This window comes from Oncorhynchus keta, chromosome 13 (assembly GCF_023373465.1).
Source record: "Oncorhynchus keta strain PuntledgeMale-10-30-2019 chromosome 13, Oket_V2, whole genome shotgun sequence".
NCBI lineage: Eukaryota > Metazoa > Chordata > Actinopteri > Salmoniformes > Salmonidae > Oncorhynchus > Oncorhynchus keta.
Genome location: NC_068433.1, coordinates 49498712 through 49509387, shown reverse-complemented (window position 1 = coordinate 49509387; position 10676 = coordinate 49498712). Strand labels below are relative to the sequence as shown.

Here is a 10676-nt window from a genome sequence, read left to right as displayed (position 1 = left end):
ATTATTTATATTATTTACGAGGAGTATATCTTTCTAATGATGTCAACTTTACTCCTCTACTCCTAACATTGAGCTAATTACACTCACTGGAGTGTCTGACATAGGCTTTGAAAAAGCACACACGAGTACCACACGCGGCAAGTGCCACTGGCTGCTGGTAAGCTTTCTTGACTTGGATATACATTTTTGTCAACACATGGCTAACCTTTGTTTAATCAGCTTAACAGCTGCTATTAGGGAAAATGTGTTTGGAGTTAACTTTAGAACTAATAGGCTATGTTAGAGTTTACACTTCCACTTCCAATTATATTGTGGGGAGGTCAAAATAATGGAAAACTATCTACACAATGTATTCATTTTAAAAAGTTGATTACTTCTCCTTGCCACCTTAATTTACAAGATGTGAACAAGTTGAAGAGCCCTGCTTTAGAGAAAAAAGTTTCCCTCAGATCTGTTTGGATGGGAATTCTTCATAAGCTTCCAAATGTTGCTCATACAGTACGTACTCAGTAGCCTTCTGCTTTAAACTGTATGTCCACGGATCTATTTTTAATGTGTGTTTAAACAGGAACAGCGTCAGTAATTGACTTTCCTGATTCGCTGGCAACAATATGGTGATGAATTAATGACTTTAACCGATCAGAGACACAAAACTCATCAGATTATCATTCAGTAGACAAGCCAAGCACCCATTTACATATACATTGTATTCCCTGTTTATCTATTATGTCACGTTTAAAGTTATGCGTGTTAAAGAGAACGGAAGGGAACGGAAAATAGCCTTGTGCGATAGAGAGTGTAATTCACACAAGAGAGACACGTTGTTACACTACCGGTGAATATACGCAGTGTATGGAAACTTCCCCCTCATTCAACCCATCTGACTGCCTGTGCTCATGCTACACACACACACACACACACACACACACACACACACACACACACACACACACACACACACACACACACACACACACACACACACACACACACACACACACACACACACACACACACACACACACACACACAAACCCCACCTTCCTCTCTGTAAATATGTATTTCATTTTCATGATTAATTCTATAAAACATTTTCCTCAAGCCATTATTTACTCCACACAGCAAGTTGGTGAGTACATTTCTAGAACACATTTTGTGCCGCGAGCGAGAAGTAGGAGAGCTGCGAGGGAAGAAAAATGTCATGAATAATGCATAGAATGTCTTTATTATTTATGATTTTCCTATTAACTTGAGTATCATTTGAAGAACTGGTGACTAAGTTTGGGGTCAGTTCCTCTTCGTTGTTTCACGTCACGTAGCCTGGTATCATTTCAGATGATAGGAGCCATTACATCACACTGACATTTGAGTCATTTAGCAGACGCTCTCATCCAGAGTGACTTACAGTTAGGGACATTCAACTGCAGGTAGCTAGGTGGGACAACCACATATCACAGTCAAGGAACGTCAAACATTCCTCAATAGAGCAGTTATCAGCAAAATCAGTGTTTTTGCATTTACTCCGTGTAAATTGATTCAATGTACAGTCGTGGCCAAAAGTTTTGAGAATGACACAAATATTAATTTTCACAAAGTCTGCTGCCTCAGTTGACATGATGGTGATTTGCATATACTCCAAAATGTTACGAAGAGTGATCAGAAGAATTACAATTAATTGCAAAGTCCCTCTTTGCCATGCAAATTAACTGAATCCCCCAAAAAACATTTCCACTGCATTTCAGCCCTGCCACAAAAGGACCAGCTGACATCATGTCAGTGATTCACACCTGTGTTAACGAGAGAATGTTGATGAGGACAAGGCTGGAGATCACTCTGTCATGCTGATTGAGTTCGAATAACAGACTGGAAGCTTCAAAAGGAGGGTGGTGCTTGGAATCATTGTTCTTCCTCTGTCAAACATGGTTGCCTGCAAGGAAACACGTGCCGTCGTCATTGCTTTGCAAAACAGGGCTTCACAGGCAAGGATATTGCTGCCAGCATGATTGCACCTAAATCAACCATTTATCGGATCATCAAGAACTTCAAGGAGAACAGTTCAATTGTTGTGAAGAAGGCTTCAGGGTGCCCAAGAAAGTCCAGCAAGCGCCAGGACCGTCTCCTAAAGTTGATTCAGCTGTGGGATCGGGGCACCATCAGTACAGAGCTTGCTCAGGAATGGCAGCATGCAGGTGTCAGTGCATCTGCACGCACAGTGAGGTGAAAAGTTTTGGAGGATGGCCTGGTGTCAAGAAGGGCAGCAAAGAAGCCACTTCTCTCCAGGAAAAACATCAGGGACAGACTGATATTCTGCAAAAGGTACAGGGATTGGACTGCTGAGGGATTGGACTGCTGAGGTCATTTTCTCTGATGAATCCCCTTTCCGATTGTTTGGGGCATCCGGAAAAAAGCTTGTCCGGAGAAGACAAGGTGAGCGCTACCATCAGTCCTGTGTCATGCCAACAGTAAAGCATCCTGAGACCATTCATGTGTAGGGTTGCTTCTCAGCCAAGGGAGTGGGCTCACTCACAATTTTGCCTAAGAACACAGCCATGAATAAAGAATGGTACCAACACATCCTCCAAGAACTTCTCCCAACCATCCAGGAACAGTTTGGTGACGAACAATGCCTTTTCCAGCATGATGGAGCACCTTGCCATAAGGCAAAAGTGATAACTAAGTGGCTGGGGGAACAAAACATCAATATTTTGGGTCCATGGCCAGGAAACTCCCCAGACCTTAATCCCATTGAGAACTTGTGGTCAATCCTCAAGAGGCAGGTGGACAAACAAAACCCCACAAATTCTGACAAACTCCAAGCATTGATTATGCAAGAATGGGCCGCCATCAGTCAGGATGTGGCCCAGAAGTTAATTAACAGCATGCCAGGGCGGATTGCAGAGGTCTTGACAAAGAAGGGTTAACACTGCAAATATTGACTCTTTGCATCAGTTTCATGTAATTGTCAATAAAAAGCCTTTGACACTTCTAAAATGCTTGTAATTATACTTCAGTATTCCACAGTAACATCTGACAAAAATATCTAAAGACACTGAAGCAGCAAACTTTGTGGAAATTAATATTTGTGTCATTCTCAAAACTTTTGGCCACGACTGTATTCTCAGTATGCTATTGTTGTGGTGTATAGCAGTGTATGTTGAGATCTAAATGTCACATACTTGTATACCTTAATCATTCCAAGTACCATTTGAAATCATCACCAAAAATGCCATCTTTCAAGTTGTGTGTGTTGCTCATGTAACAGTGTTGCTTCTGTCCCTCTGAACACACTGCCAACCATCACCCAAAAAGCATTGTACCTATCTATCTGCTAAATAGCTTGCCATTTCACACTGGCTACACTTATGTATAAACTCCAGTCACTCAAGAGGGAAGTGCAATAAATGGCTTTTCACTCTTTGAAGTGATCCTGTATACACCTCTGATAGTCTGTGGTTGCTATGCTGGAGCTACTAGAGAAAACCCTTTATCCCTATCTCTCCAGTCCACCACTCTCCTCTCTTTGTGTGTGTGTGTGTGTGTGTGTGTGTGTGTGTGTGTGTGTGTGTGTGTGTGTGTGTGTGTGTGTGTGTGTGTGTGTGTGTGTGTGTGTGTGTGTGTGTGTGTGTGTGTGTGTGTGTGTGTGTGTCGCCACGTTCCTCCCTAATTGGATCAGCCATTAAGTAAATGTCAGGGAACGACAGGGAAAACTTCTCATTGTAAAGGGATGCCATGAACATTGTTAAACCCCTCCCTCTCTGGTTACTGACCTGTCACATCTTTCACTACTAGTATGATCTAAATTCCCCCTCTAGTTTACTGACCTGCCACATCTCTCACTACTAGTATGATCTAAATTCCCCCTCTAGTTTACTGACCTGTCACATCTTTCACTACTAGTATGATCTAAATTCCCCCTCTAGTTTACTGACCTGCCACATCTCCCACTACTAGTATGATGTGAATTCCCCCTCTAGGTTACTGACCTGCCACATCTCCCACTACTAGTATGATCTAAATTCCCCCTCTAGGTTACTGACCTGCCACATCTCTCACTACTAGTATGATGGGAATTCCCCCTCTAGTTTACTGACCTGCCACATCTCTCACTACTAGTATGATGGGAATTCCCCCTCTAGTTTACTGACCTGCCACATCTCTCACTACTAGTATGATGTTTACTGGACATCTCCCACTACCCCTCTAGTTTACTGACCTGTTTACTGTTTACTGACCTGCCACATCTCTCACTACTAGTATGATCTAAATTCACTACCCTCTAGTTTACTGACCTGCCACATCTCTCACTACTAGTATGATCTAAATTCCCCCTCTAGTTTACTGACCTGCCACATCTCTCACTACTAGTATGATGTGAATTCCCGTCTAGTTTACAGACCTGCCACATATCTCACTACTAGTATGATGTGAATTCCCCCTCTAGTTTACTGACCTGCCACATCTCCCACTACTAGTATGATGTGAATTCCCCCTCTAGGTTACTGACCTGCCACATCTCTCACTACTAGTATGATGTGAATTCCCGTCTAGTTTACAGACCTGCCACATCTCTCACTACTAGTATGATGTGAATTCCCGTCTAGTTTACAGACCTGCCACATCTCTCACTACTAGTATGATGTGCATTCCCCCTCTAGGTTACTGACCTGCCACATCTCTCACTACTAGTATGATGTGAATTCCCCCTCTAGTTTACTGACCTGCCACAGCTCTCACTACTAGTATGATGGGAATTCCTCCGTCTCGTCTCATCTGTGTCTACTATCTACCACGGCCCCTCCTCCCATTACTTTCTAAAACATTTTTTCACCTTTATTTAACCAGGTAGGCCAATTGAGAAGTTCTTCTTTTCAACTGCGACATGGCCAAGATAAAGCAAAATAACAACAACAACAACAACACAGAGTTACAAATGGAATAAACAAACGTACAATCAAAGACACGATAGAAACATCTATGTACAGTGTGTGCAAAGGTAGTAAGGTTAGGGAGGTAAGGCAATAAATAGGCCACAGTGACGAAATAATTAAAATTTAGCATTAACACTGGAGTGATGGATGTGCAGATGATGATGTGCAAGTAGAGATACTGGGGTGCAAAAGGGTAAAAAGAAAAATAGTAACAATATGGGGATGAGGTAGTTGGGTGTGCTACTTACAGATGGGCTGTGTACAGCTCTGCTCTGACATCTGATGCTTAAAGTTAGTGAAGGAGATATAAGTCTCCAGCTTCAGTGATTTTTTTGCAATTTGTTCGAGTCATTGGCAGCAGAGAACTGAAAGGAAAGGCGGCCAAAGGAAGTGTTGGCTTTGGGGATGACCAGTGAAATATACCTGCTGGAGTGCGTGCTATGGGTGGGTGTTGCTATGGAGACCAATAAGGTGGGGCTTTACCTAGCAAAGACTTATAGATGTCCTGGAGCCAGTAGGTTTGGCGATGAATAGCGAGGGCCAGCCAACGAGAGCATACAGGTCGCAGTGGTGGGTAGTATATGGGGCTTTAGTGACAAAACCGATGGTGCTGTGATAGACTACATCCAGTTTGCTGAGTAGAGTGTTGGAGGCTATTTTGTAAATGACATCGTCAATGTCAAGGATCGGTAGGATAGTCAGTTTTACGAGGGTATGTTTGGCTGCATGAATGAAGGAGGATTTGTTGCGAAATAGGAAGCCGATTCTAGGTTTCATTTTGGATTGGAGATGCTTAATGTTAGTCTGGAAGGAGAGTTTACAGTTTAACCAGGATGATATCTATGAGGGTGCCCATGTTTACGGATTTAGGGATGTACCTGGTAGGTTCCTTGATCATTTGTCTGAGATTGAGGGCATCTAGCTTATATTGTAGGACCGCCGGGGTGCTAAACATATTCCAGTTTAGGTCACCTAACAGTAAGAACTAAGATAGAAGATAGATGGGGCGCAATCAATTCACATATGGTGTCCGGGGCACAGCAGGGGGCTTAGGGGGGTCTATAACAAGCGGCAACAGTCAGAGACTTATTTATGCAAAGGTGGATTTTTAAAAGTAGAAGCTCAAACTGAACTCTGCAAGCTATCGCTGCAGTAGATTGCAAATCCGCCCCCTTTGGCAGTTCTATCTTGACGGAAAATGTTGTAGATGGGGATGGAAATGTCTGAATTTTTGGTGGCCTTCCTAATCCAGGATTCAGACATGGCTAGAACATCAGGGTTTGCGGACTGTGCTAAAGCAGAGAATAAAACATATTTAGGGAGGAGGCTTCTGATGTTAACATGCATGAAACCAAGGCTTTTACGGTTACAGAAGTAAACAAATAGGTGTGGAACTGGGGGCTACAGGGCCTGGGTTAACCTCTATATCACCAGAGGAACAGAGGAGGACTAGGATAAGGGTATGGCTAAAGGCTATAAGAACGGGTCGTCTAGTGCGTTGGGAACAGAGAATAAAAGGGGCAGATTTCTGGGAGTGATAGAATAGATTCAGGGCATAATGTACAAACAAGGGTATGGTAGGATGTGAGTACAGTGGGGGTAAACGTAGGCATTGAGTGATGATGAGAGAGCTTGCATCTTTGGAGGCGCCAGCTAAGCCAGGTGAGGTCTACCCATGTGTGGGTTGTGTGACAAAAAGTTATCTAAGGCATGTTGAGCTGGACTAGGGGAATACAGGGAAATAAAACAATAAGAACTAACCGAGACAGCAGAAGACAAGGCATATTGACATTAGAGAGAGGCATGTGTAGCCGAATTATCATAGGGTCCAATGAGCAGCAATAGGTGAGTCCTGGGGACGTTCGGTAGTCGCTACTATGCTAGGCGAGCGAGAGGCACGGTGTTCAGAAAGCTAGCGGGCCGGGGAGAGCAAATGGGTCTTCGGTGATAACGCAATGGAAAAGCCTGTTGAATGGATCAGCGGGGCTCCATGTCAACAATAAAGGGTCCAGGCCAATTGGCAAAAGAGGTATTGTAGCCCACAAATTAGTGGGTATACCTCTTCGGCTAGCCTGGAGATGGGCCTAGCTCGAGGCTAGTTCAAGGCAAACTGGTGCCTTCTTCGGGACAGAGACGTTAGCCAGCGTTAGCCACTCGATTGCAGCTAGCTAGCTGCGATGATCCGGTGTAATGGCCCAGAGCTTGCGGCAGGAATCCGGTGATGTGGTGGAGAAAAACAGTCCAATATCGTGCTGTGCAGACTGGCAGGTATTGACTGAGGACCGCTAGCCATGGCTAACAGTGACTACAAGCTAATAGCTGGTTAGCGGGCTAGCTTCTGATGGAGGTTCCAGTTATAATGTATAAAAATGGCAGATCCGTACCTCATTGGGTGGTGCTGGTTGCAGGAAAGTATATTTAGATCGTAGGTGGAAAGTGAGATTAAAATATACACGGAAAAACTGACTATTTACAGGACAAGACAAACACACGTCCGACTGCTACGCCATCTTGGAAATCACTGAGCACACACACAGTAAATATACACACATTGCAAGTACACACACACACACACACACACACACACACACACACACACACACACACACACACACACACACACACACACACACACACACACACACACACACACACACACACACACACACACACACACATGAATAGAAAATACACACACATGAATAGCAAATACACACACTCACACACAACACACACGCTGAGTGAGACACACACACACAGCTGGTGGTGATAGAGGCTCCTGGTGTGGCTCAACCTCTGGATTTAAAGGGTCAGAGGTTGCTGTGTGGATGATTGCCATCATGTAGGGTGCTGATTATTTCTTCCTCTGACCCAACACGGTAATGGGTTCAAATCCCAAGCAGGACTCAAGAGACTCTAACGCTTCAATCCAAACTGACAAAATGGCTCCCATGACTGTAGGGCTGTAGCAAATAAACGACCTGGGTGAAAACCACTTCAGAAAGCAATGGAGCAATCCAGAGCTCGGCCATGGAACCAAATAGGGTCATGATGGTATGTGGACCTGTTGTCTGCTAGTATGGCCGCCCTAAGCTTCAGGCCTAACTGGCTGGGATAGGGCGTTATAACTGAATCAGAGTAGGCAGGCAGCCAACTGATGTATGCACACATGACTGTAAGGCTTTGGATAAAAGGCTAAATGGCATATATTATTATTATTATTATTATATATTTATATTATTATAGGTAGACAGCCATGGAGACAGGCAGGAAGGCGTCCCTGACAAACAGATTGTGTCATTGGGTGGTAATGTGGTCTCTGGCTGGGATATGGACATCTCTGGCTGCAGTGTGAGGATTAAGCTGACAGCAGCACTTTCATATCCACCATCAGTCCCACTGTGTCTGGGCTACACACACACACACACACACACACACACACACACACACACACACACCCCGGGGCCACACATCCAAACGGATGACATCAGCTCGCCCCCAATCTGTGTGTGTGTCAGTGTGTGTGTCCATCTCTCCATCTCTCTCTCTCTCTCTCTCTCTCTCTCTCTCTCTCTCTCTCTCTCTCTCTCTCTCTCTCTCTCTCTCTCTCTCTCTCTCTCTCTCTCTCTCTCTCCCCATACCTCCCTGGGTCGGGCTGTGTGTGTGTATGACGAGGTTCCTGTAGTCCATGGATACAGAGTGAAATAGCAGTGAGGGGAAAGAAAGTGTTGTCTTTTCTCTTGTTTTTGGATCTCCCCAGATTAAAGGGACTGGTTTGAGTGGATGCCTAGCGTCTCCAAGCACCTCTATATTTGCTGTCAAGTGTCTCCAGGTGGCAGAATTATCGTGTCATACTGTAACCCCAAAAGTAACTGCTTTGCGAGACCAAAGGGATGTTTGAAATGTGATGAAAGAGTACAGAACCCTGGAAGGAGGAGAGGAGGAGAATACATGTTCGGAGCGTCAGCCTGTTCCACAAGGACACAGACACCATGATCAAGTCTTTCTTTAGGGGTAGGTACTGTACAGGCAATGTACACGGTGGAATGTTGACTATCATTTCCACGTCAGGAAACTGACTTTTACAGAAAGTTGGCTATATGATGGTGCTGGATTGTGAAATGTTTGCTCAACATTGTTTGGCTTGTTGTTTGTACTGTAGACAGTTACTTGAGGGAGTTTGGTATCAGACTTAAGATTCCACCAAAACACTGATGATGAACCCCCCCAAGTACTGGAAGCCTCTGATGACAAGATGGATGAATAACCAATCTGTCACTGTCAACATCTCCAGGTTGCTTCATCACTCACATCTCTGTTTGACTGCTGCCTGAGTGGGGCTAGCTCCCCAGATTCCCAGGCACAGCTACATGGACTAGGGAAAACTTCCACTCTTCTATGCTTCAGTAGTTTTAGCAGAGTCTTTCACTGAGAGACCTGAATGTGGTGTGATCTAGGACTGGCATTAGATAGACTTTTAAGACTGGTTTCCCAGACTCAGATTAAGCCTTTTTTACTGGACTTAAAATAACTTTCAATTATTTTGTTTCTGATAGAGCTGGTAGTGGACAGACAATCCTATTGGTGTCAATGTTATCTCTGCAGCTAACACATTGCTGTCCGTATCAGACACAAATCCCAGTGTACCTGAGTTCTCTCTACTATATCCTTGGTCTTACATCTCAGTGGCAAGAGACTGATATGTGACCGCCAGTGAAAGGAGCTTCCACTCTCACTCATTTAATAGAAGGTAATGGCTTCAGACATTCCAACAGGATGCTGCTATGCAGACCATTACAGACCATTGAATAGCATGGCTATGGACTGAGTCGCAGGTTGGAGATGGACATGGGGAGGGCTTGCACTTTAACACCCTTCCACTCAACGAATATGGTCGGAGAACTCGCAACAAATGTATCAATGGATGTCTTGCAGCTACTCCTAAAGGGAACGTAATGTAATGTACATACTGTCATTTATCTTACATTGTAGATATCATGTCCATGGCACCCAGTCATCAGTGATGGTACAATGATAGGTAGTAATAGTGTTCCCTTGTGATGGTAAAATGCTAGGTAGTAATAGTGTTCCTGTGTGATGGTACAATGCTAGGTAGTAATAGTGTTCCTGTGTAATGGTTCAATGCTAGGTAGTAATAGTGTTCCTGTGTGATTGTACAATGCTAGGCAGTAATAGTGTTCCTGTGTGATGGTACAATGCTAGGTAGTAATAGTGTTCCTGTGTGATTGTACAATGCTAGGTATTAATAGTGTTCCTGTGTGATTGTACAATGCTAGGTAGTAATAGTGTTCCTGTGTGATGGTACAATGCTAGGTAGTAATAGTGTTCCTGTGTGATGGTACAATGCTAGGTAGTAATAGTGTTCCTGTGTGATTGTACAATGCTAGGTAGTAATAGTGTTCCTGTGTGATTGTACAATGCTAGGTAGTAATAGTGTTCCTGTGTGATTGTACAATGATAGGTAGTAATAGTGTTCCTGTGTGATGGTACAATGCTAGGTAGTAATAGTGTTCCTGTGTGATGGTACAATGCTCGGTAGTAATAGTGTTCCTGTGTGATGGTACAATGCTAGGTAGTAATAGTGTTCCTGTGTGATGGTACAATGCTAGGTAGTAATAGTGTTCCTGTGTGATGGTTCAATGCTAGGTAGTAATAGTGTTCCTGTGTGATGGTACAATGCTAGGTAGTAATAGTGTTCCTGTGTGATGGTACAATGCTAGGTAGTAA

The 10676-nt window shown here is 43.9% G+C and overlaps 1 protein-coding gene across 1 annotated transcript in view; it reads left to right on the top strand.

The window, feature by feature from the left end:
• LOC118392590 (membrane-associated guanylate kinase, WW and PDZ domain-containing protein 2-like) overlaps window positions 1-10676 on the top strand; it is a 123558-nt gene continuing 112882 nt past the window's right edge. The window contains exon 1 of the mRNA XM_052460519.1: window positions 1-157. The gene's annotated coding sequence lies outside the window, so the exon portion shown is untranslated. The remainder of the gene's footprint in view (window positions 158-10676) is intronic.